Raw genomic sequence first — 18,588 nt, 5'->3', positions numbered from 1 at the left:
TTCTGGACCGCTAATGTGACAGACAGCGTATTTCGCGACCATCCACGCGGGACCACGAGAATAATAAGTTTGTGCAGAATCGTGGAAATGGTGAATGTAAGCAACGATACAGCGGAAAGCACTGGAGCAATGATGAGGATTCGGAAGAGTTGTGGAAAGACCATCCTCGTTCAAACCCTTCGTGCTTTCTATTTTCTCCTTGTCTTATTTTCTTCCATTTCTCGATTCTCCTGTTGCCTTCGAGAGAAACCGACCGAGTGAAGAATAAGACACCAGACACATATTTTACGCCGGAGCTCTTCACGGATGGGGCAAAGCGTACACGGCGAACGACGACGTCGCGTTTCTGAGTTATCGTTATATGAAGTAGTACTCTAAAATGTGTGTATGCATCTGCCTTCGGTATTCCTTTGTTGAATATAGCGTTCAGTTTTCATTTTATGGTGAATAGAAAAGATAGCAATTTAATAAAGTATATACTATATAATATCGCAGTTTGATTCTAATAAAAACAGGTATATGTTTGTTTCATCAAATATTTTATATATATTGAAAGATTTATCTCACTTTTAGTTAAATAACTAAATTAAACTAATTCTTTGAAAAGAAAAGCTAATCAATAATGAATTATCGTAAAAATTACTTTTTATAAATAATAATTTAATTATAAATTGTATTTATATCGTGCTATTTCTTCAGACACATCTCGAAAAATCTTGAAAAATGAATTACATTATATAGTAATTTTACATGTAATGTAAATTTACTATATAGTAAATTTTTCTAAATTTTATATCATAATAATATTCTATATAATTTGAGTATATGTGTAATATATCTATATCAAGAGTATAATTGCATTTTTGGAAGTGACAGACAAATTTTAATAATGCTTTGTAGTCATAAATTCACATACATACAAGCGCCAATTTCGTTCCTCATCTCGTCTCCACGCCCCACTATCAGTATATAAAATATGATATCATTGTCATCCATTTATTTTCCATTCACGGACAGTGCATTGATCATAGTGAAAATTGAATTACACGATAAATTCTAATATATTATGTCAATCATCTCTTAATTCTTTGAAAGAATGTAGCCAAAATTTATGAAAACTGTCACGCTATATTAATCATTTATAAGTTACGTTTCTTTATTGGCAAAGTTTTTTAAAAATACTCCTAAGTCTTGCCCACATATCCTGTTAATGCAACAATATCGACGCATACAAGTACAACATGATTTATTGCAATCATTCAAAATTACATATCACATATGCTTACGTGATACAAATTCTTCCTATCGGGAAGTTTTTTGCCGCTTTGATATGTCACAGAACTTATCCATTTTGATGACGGCAAGGGGAGGTAGAGGTAAAACATCGTAGCACGAAAGAAGTGCGAAGAATGTTAATACGAATATTATGATTTATTGATGGAACATCGGTCTGTAAGACTCCAGGGGTTATTCGGCGTGCCTGCCAGTGTCCATAAGGGTGGCAAAATGAAGAAAAAGAAGAATAAGAAGGTGGAAACCCTGAGGGTACCGTTGCACACGTATACATAGATAGGCATGCACATGCGCAAGCCTACACAGATATATGCATCCATATATACACACGCGCGCGCACACACACATACATATATATATTTACCAGCTCACGTGAGTAACGTAGGGCAAGGCGTTTTTCTCGGCCCGCCTGAGCCGCCAAAGATTTATTCTCAGATCCCGCAAGACAAATGGTAAGATTGTGTCCAAAATTTTAACAGCGCATTTGGGTGAACACGTCCCTGCAGCGCGAAGATACTCTACGACTGCACAACTGCTACAAAGGATAAAAAGAAGGAGGGTAAAAAGAAGGCAGGGGCGCGGATGGGCAGGGCGTGGGGCATGGGTGTTGTTAAGAAGGGGGTAGCTCTCTGAGTTAGTCCCGGTGTGTGTTGGATGAGAAGGCGGTTGAGCGGAAAAGAAGTTTTCTAGTTATCCCTTCGGCAAGAATGTGGTACCGAAACTCCTTGCTCGCTTCGTGACAGAATCGAGCCGTGAAACGAGATCCGCCGGAAAAAGCTGGTTGGCGTAGCTTTATTCCAATCATTGGTTATCGATTTATCTCACCGTTCTATACGTGCCTAGGTATACACAATTTTATTACCTGTTAAATTTAAGTTTTGAATTGCTATTAAATCGTAAAATTTATTTACATCTTTACATTTATAACATTAATAAAATCATTTAATAACTAATTTAATTGAAAATTGAGAATATTACATATATCATTTCAGATATGTTTTATTTCTAAATAAAACGTTTGTAATATGAAAATACTTTATTTCTTTTTTTCTAATTACTTTAAAAAAGATTATCAATTCTTACGCATTATTGCGCACAAATATTGCTTCTTTAATATTGTCTGCCTGCCGAAATTTCTTATATGAAAATTTCTTCATATCTAAAAGGAAGGAAATAACTATGCAATGCTTGTGAAGTATATGAAGCATACGACTTGAAAACGCGTGCCTAACGTGTTTGGACACCAATTTCATCTGCGTATATATTATAAATAATATGCTGGGGGATGTTCCTTCAGATCTACCCCTCGGTATTTGAAAATTAGATTCCCTATCTGTCTGACGCACATTGCGAACTCAGCCTCTTTTTACGCCCACGGAGAATCTAATAATGTTATCGATCTTCGTATTTTTCTCTCACTAAGTAGTTCTTTTTGTCAGATAAATAAATATATATTATAAATATCCAAGTATATATATCGAAAAATATATACGTGTATCATTTCATAAATATGTAGATAAATAATTAATAAGTATAAAGTACAAGATCATTGTCACAAGTAAGAATTCTTGGCAATAACACAAGCGAGAAGGACGAGAATCAACATTGAACATTGGTAAATGAAGACGAAGTATTTAGGTTTACAGTTTCTCCCTATTGAACCACTGAACGTGCGTCGAGTCTGGTGGGGAAAGGGGAAGGGGTAAAGAAGGCGAAACCGAAAACAGGGTTGGCACATTGGTGAGGCGAGAAGAGGGGATGATGTATATGTTCGGAGATAAACGAGCGCCGCGTTCAATGAAGTCGACTATAAGGGTAGTCCCAGGTTCGGTTCTTGTCACTGGTGGATGGCCAATGGCACGAGCATTGTGTGTGTCAAAGATAGATAAATTGATAAATTGACTACAGAATGAATTTCAAGTATTACGCCATATTTTGTATGGCTAGTTCTAATTTTCCAAAATATTGATATAATTAGATGAATAAAATTATAATTTTTTAGAAATGACAATATTCTTTTATTGGTATCAAATTATAATGTAACGTTAAAATTTCTTTATACAAAATTTTTTAACAAAATCTTGCTGATAACAAATATCTCTTTTCATTTGCATAAAAATATCTTATCCATACGTCGATACGTATGTATCTAATACTTAGGTATTGGTCGACAGTTAAATGCGATAGTAATCGTAATAGCGATGCTGTCATCGCGTCCATAAATCTCACTGTCGGAGACGGCACAATTTTAAGTTTTACGCCATTTACAAAATGAGTCGCCATTATTTTCACCGGGTGGATTTATCGCTACATACATTTGGACCGAGCGACAATCCAATTTATGTGGGAGTCCCGTAATAGTCTGCCACCGCAACGCGAGAAACCTCCCTCCCTCGCATTGCCCCTCTCTTTCTCGCCCCTTCTTGTTCGCCATCTACTCTGCAGCATCCACCCTACTGACGCTCACCACCCACGGCACTGATTAAATAAAAGAACAAATGGAGGTAACTCCTAATTAGTGCACTAGTTCCTTGCATTCCTGCTAGCCGTACCAACGACCTTCGCCGGATTAATTGCAGTCGTGCGTTTATTGCGAGCGTGATGCTTATTCGCGCATGAATTTGTCGTTTTTCCTCGGAGATGCCTTATTGCGCGCGAAGTAAAAAAGAAGAAGGGAAACAACGTAAAGAAGTAACGTTAACATGTGAATTTTTTTGCAATAGATAAGGGAAGCACTATGTTCATACACTGAGAACTTATTGATTCTTTATCGTTATATAATATGGTAAAACCATCTTGTTAAATAAATCAAATCCTGTTGCCTCTTTACTGCGTTAACGGCATTATTTATCATATCGGATTATAGCTTAATTGGGAATGATAAATAGGAGCTACACGCGCGCGCGTTCCAGAATCTACCTGATGTTAATTAAGACCTATTCGACGGGTAGAAACGAGTTTCTTCATACCTGACCGCAGAGGATTGTGCTGTTATTATTATTTATCTCTCTCTCTTTCTCCCTCTCTCTTCCACACCTTTACCATGTTTTTATACTATATAATTTTAATATATGTATTTTACTCTAATTTTATTTTAAAACAATATGACTTTCTTAATCAAATTTAATAGAAAAAGATCGATTTTGTGTGTGTTATGAATTGTATATGTCATATATTTATGATAAAAACAGGAATACATATTTAAAAAGTTTGTTACGTATAATTAAATTTTTTATTTGTATGATTCAATATAATTTATATGACATTTTAATATTAAGGATGATTATTATCTTCCTTATAAAACAGCGACAATTGTTTATTGTTAAGTTTACGTTATTGTAAATCACTGTTGTTTACATTCAGTGATCGATGATCGTATCAGGAAGGACTGTAATACACGAAAACGGAAGTGAAAAGTTGGAATGTACGAGGGGCGATAGGAGAAATGAGCAGTATCGGGCGATAGGGGCTGCTTGGATAGGGAAGCTGAGGAAGGCGGAGGCGCGGCTGCGTCTGAGTTGCCCGCAATGTATGGGTCTACCACCTTCCGTCCCACCCTTACCTCATCTTTCTGACCTCCCACTCCGTCAGCTAGCAGCAATTTTTTGTTCGTGGTCCGCTTGTATCAAATTACGATAAATATTGCGGTGCCGACGTGAACCTCGGTAAGGGGCGCCTACTCGCAACGCCACGTCTTAACATCACATAAAGAAAGTGAGAGAGAGAGAAAAATTTAAAAAAAATTTTTTTTAAAGGCAACACGAAATGAAAAGCTTATGATGAAGACAAGACTTGGCTAGGCTGCGTTCCGATATATTCGCTGCTAGTACTAAAAATCTACAGATTACGTCAAGTATAACACTATAGATTTTCATTACTAGCAGTGAATATCGGAACGCAGCCCTAGTCAGCTCTATCTTCCCTCCATCCTCACTATTCATGTTACCGAAGAAGTCGCGATCCTATTCTCACTATCACCGCGTGCGCATAACTTTGTGTAAAGTCGGCAAAGGATTACAATTGTAAAAATATTTTCTAGGCTCTATCCATTTCCGAGCCTGTCTATTTCGAGGCAATAGATTGTAATGTAATATATCAGTTTATTTGTAATATATTTTTATGTTCTTAATATTTAATTTTTAATTTTTTCCGTAATAATTAGGAATAAATAATAATATATTCAGATATTTCATCAGATATAAGTAATACAGAACTTTATCGCTACATTAATTATTTTTACATTTACATCATATTTCATTTTATTTACATCTGTAATAAAATTTTTCCAAATCCATTGCCTCGATATTGAAATAAAAAAATTACTCACCGGTCGATGCGCAACAGCGGAGTTGTAAGTTGATGTAACCCTGCGTTGATCTGTAACATATAAATATTTTTACATTAAAACAGTGTTCAAGATAATCGATACTTTAAGCAAATAATTATCGGCGTCCGTTAACTTTTTGAAACATTATTTTAACAAATATCAGATTTTAAAATGCTAATGCAAGAAACGATCGCGGCTGTATATATATTTCCACATTAACCCGTTCGCATAATCAATCCGCGAAAAATCGTGCAAGTAATATTACGACCGTGCGAATAAGAGAGACGCGACGTTCGCGACGTAACGTCTCTTCTCGCATATGCCGGAGATCGAACTCCGAAATTGCGCCGGAGAGAAACCTCGATCGATATTACACTAATGAGTATCATATGTAGTGGGCGAATCAAGTCACGCTTGAAAAAGTGGCGGAATCGGTCACAGGACAGCAAAATAATAAATGAATAATAACTATACTTACCTCACGGTCGCTCCGCCGTCGCCCGATGCCACCCGGGCCCCCTTCTCCCCTCCTCGATCCTCCGCCGTTGTCGCATCTCCGTCGGCGCACTCACGACGCGGCGACGTTCACGATTAAAATCGACGATATCGTCTCTTATGATCGCGCGACACTGAAAGCACGGCACTCCCGGTATTAATCTCGCGACGCGGCGCGTACTCAATTACACTTAATTATACGCTGACGAAAGAATTGCGGCGGAAAAGCTACGAACGAAGCTACACGATCTGCTTGACGTCCCGGCTCCCGCAGGTAGACGTGACGAATGAATCAAACATGGCGGAGAGAGAAGTTCGTAAATCGCGCGACCAACTTCACTTGTCAAGAGCATCGATCGATATATGTCGATAATCAGGAGCAACACTCGCGACTCGCGAGGGCGCGATTTTGGTCCGCCATGTTCGATTCACTTGTCGCGTCACTGACGTCACTCGTGCCTACCTGCGGGACGTTCACGGTCGTCAAGCGGATCGCATAGACTCGTTCGTAGCTACTCCGCCGTAATTCTTCCGTCGCCGTGTGTTAAGTACGCGCCGCGTTGCGAGATTAATACCGGGAGTGCCGTGCCTTTTGTGTCGCGCGATCATCAACGACGATATCGTCGATTTTCGATCGTGAACGTCGCGGCGTCGTCGCGTCGTGAGTGAGTGCGACAATGGACCAACGGTGGAGGATCGAGGAGAGGAGGAGGGGGCCCGGGTGGCATCGGGCGACGGCGGAGCGACCGTGGGGTGAGTAGTTATACATTCATTATTTTGTTCTGTCAATCCGGACGGTCCGTGGCGGATTCCGCCAATTTCTCGAGCGCGACTTCGTCCATTACACATGATACTCATTAACTCGTTAATGTCCTCTCAGTCTCGCTAACTCAGTCCCGCTTAGAAAGAGACGAATAGTCAGTTTCCGAGATGCATCCAATTTTCGGTGTCCAGGCATTAATGACCGCGCGTGTGTACAATACCGTTCGAGGTCAGATTTAACTCCGGCGCAATTTCGGAGTTCGATCTCCGGCGTATGCGAGAAGAGACGTTACGTCACGAACGTCGCGTCTCTCTTATTCGCAAATCGCACGGTCGTATATAATATTACTTGCATGATTTTTCGCGAATAATTATACGAACGAGTTAATGTGGAATTATACAGCCGCGATCGTTTCTTGCATTTAAAAATCTGATCTATTAAAATGATGTTTCAAAAATTTCACGGACGCGATAATTATTTACGTGAAGATTATCTTCACTGTTTTTAATATAAAAATATTTCTATGTTACAGATCAACGCAGGGATTCAACTCCGCCGTTGCGCATCTTAGCCGGTGAGTTTTTTATTTTAATTCACGTACTCTCGTGGTTTGAGAGCTTCAAATGTCACTCAATTTTTTTATTATAAGATTAGATTGTGTGCAATAATTGAGATATTTTTTAACATTCGCGAAGAGAGTTAACACAGAATCATACAATCTAAAAATGGCAAAAGGATAGGTACGAATAGAGTAAACGTCATACGATCGCCGAAAGAAAAATTCGTTTATGTGAAAGATTCCTGATGATCCTCTCGAAAGGACTGTGAATGGGGGTAGATGGGTGGGACCGATATTATATATAACTATCTACCCTAGCCAGTTGCGTGCGGAGAATAGAAAACACGCGGACGTGCGGAGAGGGGCATAGTGGGGGCGAATTGAGGGATGGTATAGTAGATGAGGTGCAGAGAAGGGGTTGGAGGGAGGAGGCGGAAGAGAAAGAGCGACAGTGGGAGCGCGAGAGAGAGAAAAGGAGGTGGAAAGAGAGGTGGATGGAAGCACGTAGTGGGGGATGACAGAGATGAATTCGTTTCATTTCACGCTGGGAAGCTCTCGCGTTCCCCGCGTCCGATGATTTACTGGGCTACAATGTGGTAACCCATGATTTATCGCCAACACGCTGGCTTGCCACTGCGCTATACCTGATATCATGGTTGCGTATGCGCTGTGCCCGTGTGTCCAAAGAACTTTATACTCTTTCTCTGTCTCTAGCCTATCCCCCCCCTTTCCCTCGTTACTTGGACGTACTTGGGCATGTCTTTCGCGAGTGGGCGGCGAGACGAAGGGAAAGATGAAGACCCTCGCGACCGGGGCCGTGGAATATACGCTATCTGCCTACGGTGTTGGCGGTGGCAGCACGGAACCGATAATTCCATATTCCGCCACCATTTATTTATACGCGAGAAACTCCCGTGAGTTTGATCGTCACAGGCACGCTTTGCCACCTTTGATGTAGCTTCGTTTATTTATACGCGACGTTATTCTGATAGTCTTTATTATATATACTACGTATTTTACAATATTATTTAAAATGCTAGAAAAGAAAATTATTTATATCTTTGTATTGATGCTATTTATATTTCGTTGAGTTAAATTAATGATATTAAAAAAAAAATACAACTACTGTATTTAAAAAGCTTGTAACCACTTACGCGAATAATACTAGCTGCTACAAAACAAATGGATATTAACACCGGTTTGCGGTTGCATCTGTGGTTGCTACATCAAATCGTTTGGTCAACCATAATGCTACCAGCTCGGAACCATCATGGTGAAAATGGACGTGGTCAACAAGTATAACTATAATTACGTTGGATGCGGACCGTAAAGCGTACGCGAAAGCATTATCAATTAGTATTCTAAACTGAGACTAGTGTATATATGTGTTTGTGTGATAATTTTCAATTATCTACATTTACAAAATTAATAGAGATCTGATATATATTTACTATTCAAATTTAACATATATCTTTTAAGATTTAAAGAATAAAAAATCAATTGAAAGTTAAGTAGAGCTAAAATAGCGTTGTTAAATATATCAACACAAGAGGAATTAGGTATAGAAAGAATTGGAAAGAATAATTTATAAAATATGGAAAATGTATTAGTTTGCGAATGCGATAGGGAATCCGCAGTTGCAAATGCGTGGGTAGATACTCGTATTCGAAAGTTCATAGAACATGGGAGGTATTCCTTGGCTCGTTGGAAACTCAGGACCAAGTCTTGGCTACCACGAGACCAACATCTGAGCCGAAGTTGGCTGCGCCCTCTCAAAAGTCAAGATCCCGACTCTCGAGGGTCCTTTGCCTAGATTCATTAGGGATCTTGCTGATCCTGACGCCGTTTGGAGACCCCACGGACGCCTTGCCCGAAGATTAATCCCGACCGCGTAAACTTTGTTTCCCATTGTAAACAAGAGGCAGTTCCGGTAACGTCTCGAGAAACACCCTTTCTCCGGTCGCTTCGAGCAAAAGTACTTAAAACCGCATTTCTTCCCACCCTCTATATAAAAGTCGCTACAAAAATTTGCTTAATTTCTTTTTAATAATATTGGCTTATAATATGTAGCTATCGCGAAGGCGCACTATAATTGAAGCATTTTTTCTCAATTTAAAATGAATTACTACACTGAGAAAAAAAATATTTAGATTTAAAAAAATATTTATTTAGATTGCTGCCAATTATATAGCATTTTTACTTAATATAATACACATATTTATTTAGAATTAGATATTTTTATTTAATTTAAATTACATAAAAATATCTAATTCTAAATATGTGTATATTATATTAAGTAAGTAAGCTATTGGCAGCAATCTAAATAAATATTTTCTATGATCTAAATATTTTTTTCTTACTGTACTGAAAATATTTAAATTAGTATACAAATTCTTTATGATGAAGATTAAATAGTATATGTAACGGGATAACTTTTACTCTCACATCCTCTTTTTCTCTCTCTCTCTTTCTCTCCCCTCTATTCTTCTTTATTAAAGTTCCTTATTATGTGGAACAAAATTATGACGCGCTGATAAATTTTTATAAAATAAAAAAATTATTAATTTATATACCTAAATATCTCGAGATTAGTAGAGTATATATAGTCGTAGTCCTATATTTTTATTATAATTGAAGCAATTGCATCATGCAATTGAATCATACGTGAAATACTATTCTACAAAAATATACGCTTTTGAAACGAAGAAGCGTTATTGAGTAAACGCGGTTCGTAATTCAACACATTTTGCCAAATAGCGAGTTGTAACACGCATAGGTTGAGCTCATGATTTGTAGGAAAATGTGAATCTAGGCATCCGTCACGTTTAGCGGTCATGAAGCGAGACTCGAGTTGTAAAACACAGCGGACAAATGAGGATATACGTAGCGGAAGAAGTGTCGCTAGGTTATCGTGGTGTGGAGACTCGTGGAGGGTTATACTCCATAGAGCGGGTGGTAACGGGGATGAGTGCGCGTGCCGCCAGAATCCAGATTTTATAGCGCCGTTAGGTTAACCCGACGATTTTCAAAACTTACATGATTGCTTGCGGTAAAAATCGCAGCGTTTAATGGTGCGGAAAGTAAATATGTTTTAGCATCGGACTGATATCTAACTCTAAGATTGACGCAAGGGATACATAGATATATCGTATATGCTGTTGCAATAATTCTCCATACGTTTTGTGTAAAACATTTCGCAAAAGAAATTAATGTTGTTTTTTTTTTATATTAACACGATAAAACACTAAAGAAAATTGCTTTAAAAAGTTTTCTGTTTAGCGATTTATTTAACAATTTACATTTACATATTGAGATAATTATTGACGATATTCAGATAAATTTTCAGAAGTAGAATATTTGTGCGACCAAAATATTTAAAAGAAATAAAAATCTTTCTTCACAATTTTGGTAAAAGCATATTTTGTCAAAATCAAAATAATATTTATATGTAGAATGTTCTATATTTCACGGACGCGCTAAACTTTATCAAAAGATTGCGCGTCATATTTTTACAATTACACATGGGCAAGCATAAGTGTTCCCCATATCAGGACGAACCCTCTTTACCCCTGTAATTCTATACGCCGGAGGGTCAGAGGTGATATCATAGGGAAGATTGCACACGACGGCGCTTTTCGTCGTGCCTCGCAGTCGTAAGTCTGAAGAGGTACAGAGAGTGGTGAGAGAGGTTGGGCTCTGAATGACGGAATTCATGCAATGCTCGTGGATTCAGGGACGAGGTGAATGGAACTGGCGGAAGGGCTTTGGAAATTAAACGTCCTGTGGATGGTCTTTTTTCGTGAGCAGTAATGTACGACTGTTCCTTAGAGGAGTGAACATCCTCCCCTCTCTCGTCACCGTTTCTTCCCCCTTAACTCTCTTTTTTTCTTTCTCTCTTTCTAAGGTTAAGGGAGCCGGGCGTCTTGCTACGACGGGTGGGACAATTTCCTTGTGATAAGAAAATAGATCGAGGTAGAAGATATGTGGAAATCTCTTGTGTGATAAATATATATCTTTTTCTAGCATATACATACAGATGATATCATATAGTATATGTATATACTATACGATATACATTATATATACATACATATGTATATACTACATATGCCTATTACGATTCTAATATTTATATTTTTCTGTACCTATAGCTTCTGTCAAGATGCTTTTCAAATACGAAGATATGTAAGAATAAGCGCAATATTAAAGATGATATAGAATATAATGCTTGGCATTTTGTAATATATAGATATGATATTATATCAAAGTCATAAGATTTAGATTTAGACTAAACACATACGTAACTATGGAAACTATGATGTACACTATAACATTGTATGTATAAAAGCAGATAGATTTATATGTGTACGCGGACATGCGTTATGAGATGTATGTGCACGTGGCGCGAATAGTAGGTGAAAACATGAAACACATAAAATAAGTTGAACATTTCGCAATTCTTAACACTATTTACCGTTACATACAAGACACTGCTATAGCTTACATACTCTAGCTCTTTTTCCGCAAAATACTGTTATAAAGAAATATTTCTTTCTACAAATATCTTTTTAGATACTAATGAAGAGAGAGAATTTTGATCTTATGGAATATCTTTCTTATTATATACTCTCTTATTATATTCCTAAAATAAAAGTTTTTTACTCTTCGTATAACTTAAGTAAACTTTTAAATTTTTTCTGTGCCATATGTGTTTTATATCATTTTAAACATAATTAATGTTCATATTTTGACATATTCTACCATATATGAGTCGCATTTTTATTAAATTTTATTTTACTTGGAATTAAAAGTGTTTTAAAATGAATGATTATGATTGTTTATAACAAAAAACACGAAAAAGGTGAAGAGATCGTCTTTTAAAGTGGTAAAATGTCAAAATATTGACAGTTCTATGACCATTAGCATTATAAACGACTGGTACTGGATCAGTGCCGGTTGGCTGGCTTGCCTGGCCTGTTTAGTTATTGTTTCCGCCACAGATTATAGGGATGGGGGTCTTTATTGCCCTATGGCGATAATATAGGTATACCGACTCGCAGCGTAGTATTGCATACTCACACATACACTCACGTATAGGCTTGTGCCGGGCTCGCACCTGTTGGCGCCTGCGATTATGGCCGCAATAACATTCCGTCAAACGGCAAATGCGTACTCGGATTTCCTAACTCCATCTTAACTCTCAGAAACGTCTCTTTGGCCACGTGGCTTCGCGATTTATTATATAAATTATATTTATCTACAGCTACAGAAGCGTTTATCTTTATTATTATCCTATCGAAAAAGAATTACAAAGAATTAATGTTACGCGTATACAGTATTTTTATTGCCCTTCGACAATTATTTAAAGTTTAAGAAAATTGCTCATATATGTAATTCTAATGTATTAAATCTTTTAATGATACACCGTTCACGAAATCCGTGAGTATCGTATAAAGTTGCTTGCGAAATATCTACATTCTTCATACTATTTACGAAGGTGGTATAATCTCTAGGATATATCTTAGCTGTCACATTCATATTTTTTATTTTTGTTTTTTTACAAATATACTGTTTTATTTGTTTCGTGCATTTGTAGGGTTTGTGGATTTAATGTTGTCTAGCAAAAACAAACACACAAAGCGAAGGAGCCCGGGTTCCAATTCATCGATTTTACGTCTCGGCATTATTTATTGTTCAATATATCGGACTTGTCGCGCGCGATACCATTCGTTGCGTCATACGCCATAATAACGGTATCTTCTCCAAAACTGTTCATTGCTGCGGCCGGACGAAAAAAGTAGGAGCTTCCACACGCTTTAAATTCTTCAGGAAGAGAGACAAATAAATATCGGATGATGTATGCGCCGGCGGTGACTGCAGCGCACGCATGGTCCACCGGGCGCTTCCAACTCTAAATTCGGTGCCGAGTTTAGGTGGGCTCGATTTAAATTTCGCCAGAAGCGGAATTGGCCGCATGGCGAAACGCAATTTCGCAGCGCCAGAGTTTATTCTCGCGCGAATTCAAATTAATGGGACGTCGTGCGAATTGACTTTTCTAAATTATTCAAGCTGCGTCGAATGAGGTTTCAGTAGACATCACGTTTACTGATTCATGGCATTTCTTGCCATAGCTTTCTTCTACCCAATCTACCCAAAATAGTTTCGAAATAGCTGTATTTTTTTGTTGTATTTTTTGTTGTATTTTTTTTATTTTTTTCATACTTTCAACATATACAATTGAGACTAAATCGCCATAAGTTGTAAAAGAAGGGTCGTAAATAGTCGAGAAAGCGAACGCGAAGACAAAATACATTAAGATATTGCCAAGTGTGCGCGTCGATACTTCGTCACGTCTGAAAATCTATAGCAACAGTCAACGTATGTAGCGTGTCTACCACGTGGTTACCGGAGAGAATTGAGTATGTATATGTGCGAAGGAGCGGCCACAAATCACCATTACTTGATGTGTATCGCGACGCTATATAATTATACCTATAACGCCAAGCACCAGGTAATAGCTCAATCCTGCATGTACATTCGATGATAACCAGTCCTGAAGATGAAGCGCTAGGTGGGGTCTTTGGTGCCCGCGAGATTTGAACTAACTATCCGCCATTGGCTAAATGGTAGTCACGTGTTTTGTTACGTCACCGTGGCCATCCTTGTGAGTGTACAAAATCAGGGGAGGGAGCGAGGGAGAGAGAGAGAACGATCAAAAGGAGAGAAGGCAGAGAGGGGAAGGACGCGCGCGCGCGCGCGCGACAGAGACGTCGAACTTATCCTTGAAGAGCGCGAGCGCAATATCGAAGAGGGATGAAAATATTGTTCGCGAGAAACAGGGACGGCTATATATCGTGAAAGGAAAGCAACGTTCAAAGCGGAAGAGAAGAGAAGAGAAAGACCGATATACAGAGCGGAAAGCGAAAGAGAGAAAGAGAAGGAGAATGAGAGGGAGAAAGAGAAGAAAGGCGCGACAGAGATAGAACGAAGCAGGAAAGAGGCAGCAAACGTACACCCTTCGCCGTACTCCCTCCCGCCATTAACAACGCCCTTGCATATAAATCCGCCTCTTATACGTGTAGAGTCAATTGCGCGCGTGTCGGTGATCTCTCGTCTCCGTTCATTTCGTGTATCTTGCGATGTCACTGTCTCCTTCTAAAGTCAATTTTCTCCCTCGCGCTAATACGCTCTCTCGCTTCCACGGTCCGAATACCCCGCCTTTGCGCTGGCCGCAGGACAGCCCTGGTGCGGGTAGAAGCGTGAGGAGAGCCAGAGGCTCGTGGAACGGAGCAAGACACAACGATGGAGCACTGTGCACATGGAAGAGACGACACGAATACGAGAGACAGGAGGGAGAGAGAGAGAGAGAGAGAGAGAGAGAGATACAGCGGGACAGAAAGAGAGAGAGATTGACAGTACGAGAGGGAGAGAACGAGAGAGCTCTCTAGCCGGTAGTAGTGGGACGAAAGCACGAGGAGAGGCAGAAAGAGAGAGAGAGAGAGAAAACGGAGGCAGCGCCGCATGGCGGCACGAAGTGGGGACTATCGGGCCGTAAACCATCCGCGGTGAACATTTAACTCACGTATTGCCATCCAACAAGTTTGCTTTGGCCGGTGAAAGAGCGTCCCCGAGATCTCGGAGAGTCGGCGAGTCTCGAAGGCGAAACCTCCGCGAAACCTCCGCGCGAGGTGGTGGACGAGATCCACCGTGACACCCGCGGTTTTTCATCACCCGTGCGAGGGACGTCTCCGTCCTTCGTTCTCGGCCGGGGGGTACAATCGGGCGATTCCTATCGGACGAGGACTCGGTTTCGTAACCCAGCGATACGACGGACCGCGGGATCACATTCTGACGGCGATATCCGGAGACTCCGCCCGCCTACCGAACACACACACGTCCGAGCGATAAAAGCGTGAAGGCGCGAGAGAAGGTCTGCTACGGAGTAAACATCGGAAATCAGAGCAACCGGATGGAGCAACAAATTTGGGAAAGCGGACTCGATTAGGCGCTATCATGAGCTGTAAGGAACGTGCGCGGACCATCTTTCCGCAGAGACGACTTCGTTATCGTTGATCTCATATTGGCCGCTACGGGTAAGTCATTCATATAATTCAACTGTCACAACACACGAAAATAAGCGTCGTCTCGTATTCACGCGACTCGTTAAATACGCGGAGGTGTAAACGTGCCAGAAATTAAAGCTGTCAAAGTTATTGAGATCGCCCTCCCGCCAAAATCTTACGCAGTGCACATGCTCCGTTAGTCAGTTAGAGCTGCTATATAACAGGCTGACTCTTTCTTGATATTTCTTCAGATCATTCTGTGTTGATTCAGATTGTATCGATGTGTATTAGAAACAATATATATTAGAAACTTGCTGTTTTATTTACATGTACGTCTTGATTCTGTTATATAAGTGCTTGTCTTGTGAATAGAAAATATTTTGCATCAATTATTTTGACAGATAATTTGCGATGAACATATACTCGCACGCGAGAGAGTATGTTTCGAAATCTGTTTATTTACTAATACGATAAACGTAATTTACTTCTTTTATTTCGACAGTTGTTCGTAAACGTTATACATGCAATGAATTTGTCATTCGAATATAACGAGGTTTTATCTATATATGTGTGTGTATGTGGGTGTGTGTCATGCACACATTACTATTTCTAACAATATATCTTATTGTGTACTCGCAGTACACCAATGAGATATGAATTGTATGTCATTTCTTTATGATAATACATGGCTGTGAGATAAATATACGTGTGTAGTCAAAAACAGTTATTTGATGAGGGTAATGTTTAAAGAGCTGTTTATTTATGTGTACAATATACTACTAAGATGTAGCGAGTTAATAACCATTATGTCACATTTATCTTCTACTTCGTTCTTTTTTGCATAATTTTCGTCAATATATTCAACAAGTTTGATTTAAACCGACATATATACATTACGAAAACATCATAAATTAGAAAATAATTCGTTCTATTCTCCAAAAGAAGTTGAAATTGTGCCTAATTTCGATAGAACACAAATATACAGTTTCTGAATATTTATTTTGATCTTGAGAACTCGCTGATTACGCTTAGATATTTTCGATTTTCCAAAATTGGGAGGGAAGAGCTATCTATCCGAAAATAAAGCTTAGTATCGAGGAACCTGAGGGTAAAATAGGTATAGTGTGTACCGCACCGACGCCTGACGGAGGCCATAAATAAGGATCCGACGGTCGGCGCGGCTGCAGGCGGTGATAAGCGTTCCTTTACCCCCACCAGTGCAATCCTTTAGACTTTCTCGTGCGTCATCTTCCTCTTACCTCTCAAGCCTATCTATGCAACACCCCGGAAAGTTGCAGAAAGTTATCAAACTGAAGTTCAGTTGGATATGTTAAAAATTTATGTTGAACCACGCGACGACATTGAGAAATTTATGGACGTCAACAAGATGTAGCCATATAATGGATTTTGTTAATATTGAAAATATTGTAAGAATGTAATTACGGACGTCAATAAGATGTAGCCATATAATGAATTTTGTTAATATTGAAAATAGTGTAAGAATGTAATGAATCAAATTTTCTTATCTTGCAGCTCACTCGACTGATATTTATCCGTTTGTATCGTATTTTTAATCTTCGAGGTTTTTGCAGATTTAAATGATTCCAATTTTAAATGCGCATGGCGTGTATAATTGTAGCGTTCAGTCCATTCAAAATAAAGTTTAAACAGATAAAGTATTATAAGGTTTATAACGCCACGTAAAATTGGTATAATGGTAAATGAAATTTTCTTTTCAAAAACTTTCTTAGCTTTAAATATATGAGAGATTGAAGTGTAGAAATTCTTCAGTCTTATCTTTTTGTCGCGTTATTCTAAAGTTATGTATATAGTATCGATAAAAGATACTCAATGTCCAAAATATTGTTTGATTTAATCGATTCTTAAACTGTATATATTACAGAGATATAATATTTACAACATTGATGTTCAAGTCACGCGCCGATTGTACTTTCCAATATTCGGTGATAATATTTAAAATAGCGTGAACACATCCTCGGAATTCACTATATGGCGGTATCAGCAGAAATATGTAGAGTTGCGGATCGCTTGTCCTTGTATCGGATGAAGGGGTTTACGAATACTCGAGGTGCTTGAGCGTTTCCCAACCGTATAACGAATAGGTATAGCCGGGCTGCTTCATCCCCTACGGGCAGCACGAAGCGACCATTTCTCATATCAGTTTAGCCGACACTTTCGAGAACTTGCTCAGGGAGCCTCGGGCGTCGCGATGTCATCCGATGCCTCTTGCCCTCTTGCGTTCTTGCCCGCCCCTGGGTCTTCCATCCCTCTTCTAACTCCGCGACACCTTAGCGAACCTCCCTCTTCGACCGAAGAAACCCCCTTTTGTCGTGTCTCTACTCGTGGTCCGCGATCTGCGCCCTTTCTCGGTTTCGCAACCTCCAAAGTGCCGGCCGAGTGCCCGCGGCCTGAAGATAAGTGTCGCCCGAAACTTAACAAACCTTAGATGATAAAAGGGGCCTGCCAGGTCTTGAATCATCCTCGGAAAAAAGAACGGCGCATGGCCGAGTATCTTATCAGTAATTCATAGTTGGGCAGAAGTCACTTTAAATCGATGTATCTTCTATTTTCTATTAAAATGTTGTGTCTCTAAAAAAAAGCTGAAATAAAAAATTTTAGAACAATTTATATATGTAAAAAAACGGACTATTTTTGTCATCATTTAAAAATGCAATATATATCTACAATTTTTATGAGCTGGATTGATATACAGTAACATCATGATAAACATGTCATGTATTGCTGATTCAGTTGCAATGTTTGCGAAGGAAAATAGTTTTTCTATTTTCCAGATTGCATTATTATTTTATATTCAATCATCATATATTATCATATATTTATGGAATTATTCATTAATTCAATGATTGACAAACTTTTGTTAACAATTTTATAATCTCAAAGATTTTTTCTATTTAATTAGATACTATAATTAAATATTAGAAAATATTAGTTTTTCAAGGTTTCTTTGGCTTTCTACTTTGTTTCTAATTAAATGCTAATTATGTTATTTGGTAAATTACACATTATTTATATATTATTAATAGATATTTTATATTACATATAATAC

General features: G+C 38.7%; 1 protein-coding gene across 3 annotated transcripts in view; it reads left to right on the top strand.

Annotated features, from left to right (window-relative positions):
- The window catches only part of LOC112456336 (homeotic protein antennapedia), a 148,774-nt gene that overhangs the window by 34,694 nt on the left and 95,492 nt on the right, over positions 1-18,588 (top strand). The window contains exon 2 of one of the 3 annotated variants that reach the window (XM_025018829.1): positions 7,411-7,452. The exons of 1 other annotated variant lie outside the window; for it this stretch is intronic. The gene's annotated coding sequence lies outside the window, so the exon portion shown is untranslated. Of the gene's footprint in view, positions 1-7,410; positions 7,453-15,044; positions 15,531-18,588 lie in introns of those variants that run through there. One more of the 3 variants, XM_025018821.1, reaches the window with a different exon arrangement.

The sequence above is a fragment of the Temnothorax curvispinosus genome, unplaced genomic scaffold, assembly GCF_003070985.1.
Source record: "Temnothorax curvispinosus isolate PA1 unplaced genomic scaffold, ASM307098v1 QBEX01000632.1, whole genome shotgun sequence".
Taxonomy (NCBI): Eukaryota; Metazoa; Arthropoda; class Insecta; order Hymenoptera; family Formicidae; genus Temnothorax; species Temnothorax curvispinosus.
Note: the sequence above shows the minus strand (reverse complement) of the source record. Positions and strands in the feature narration are given on the sequence as shown.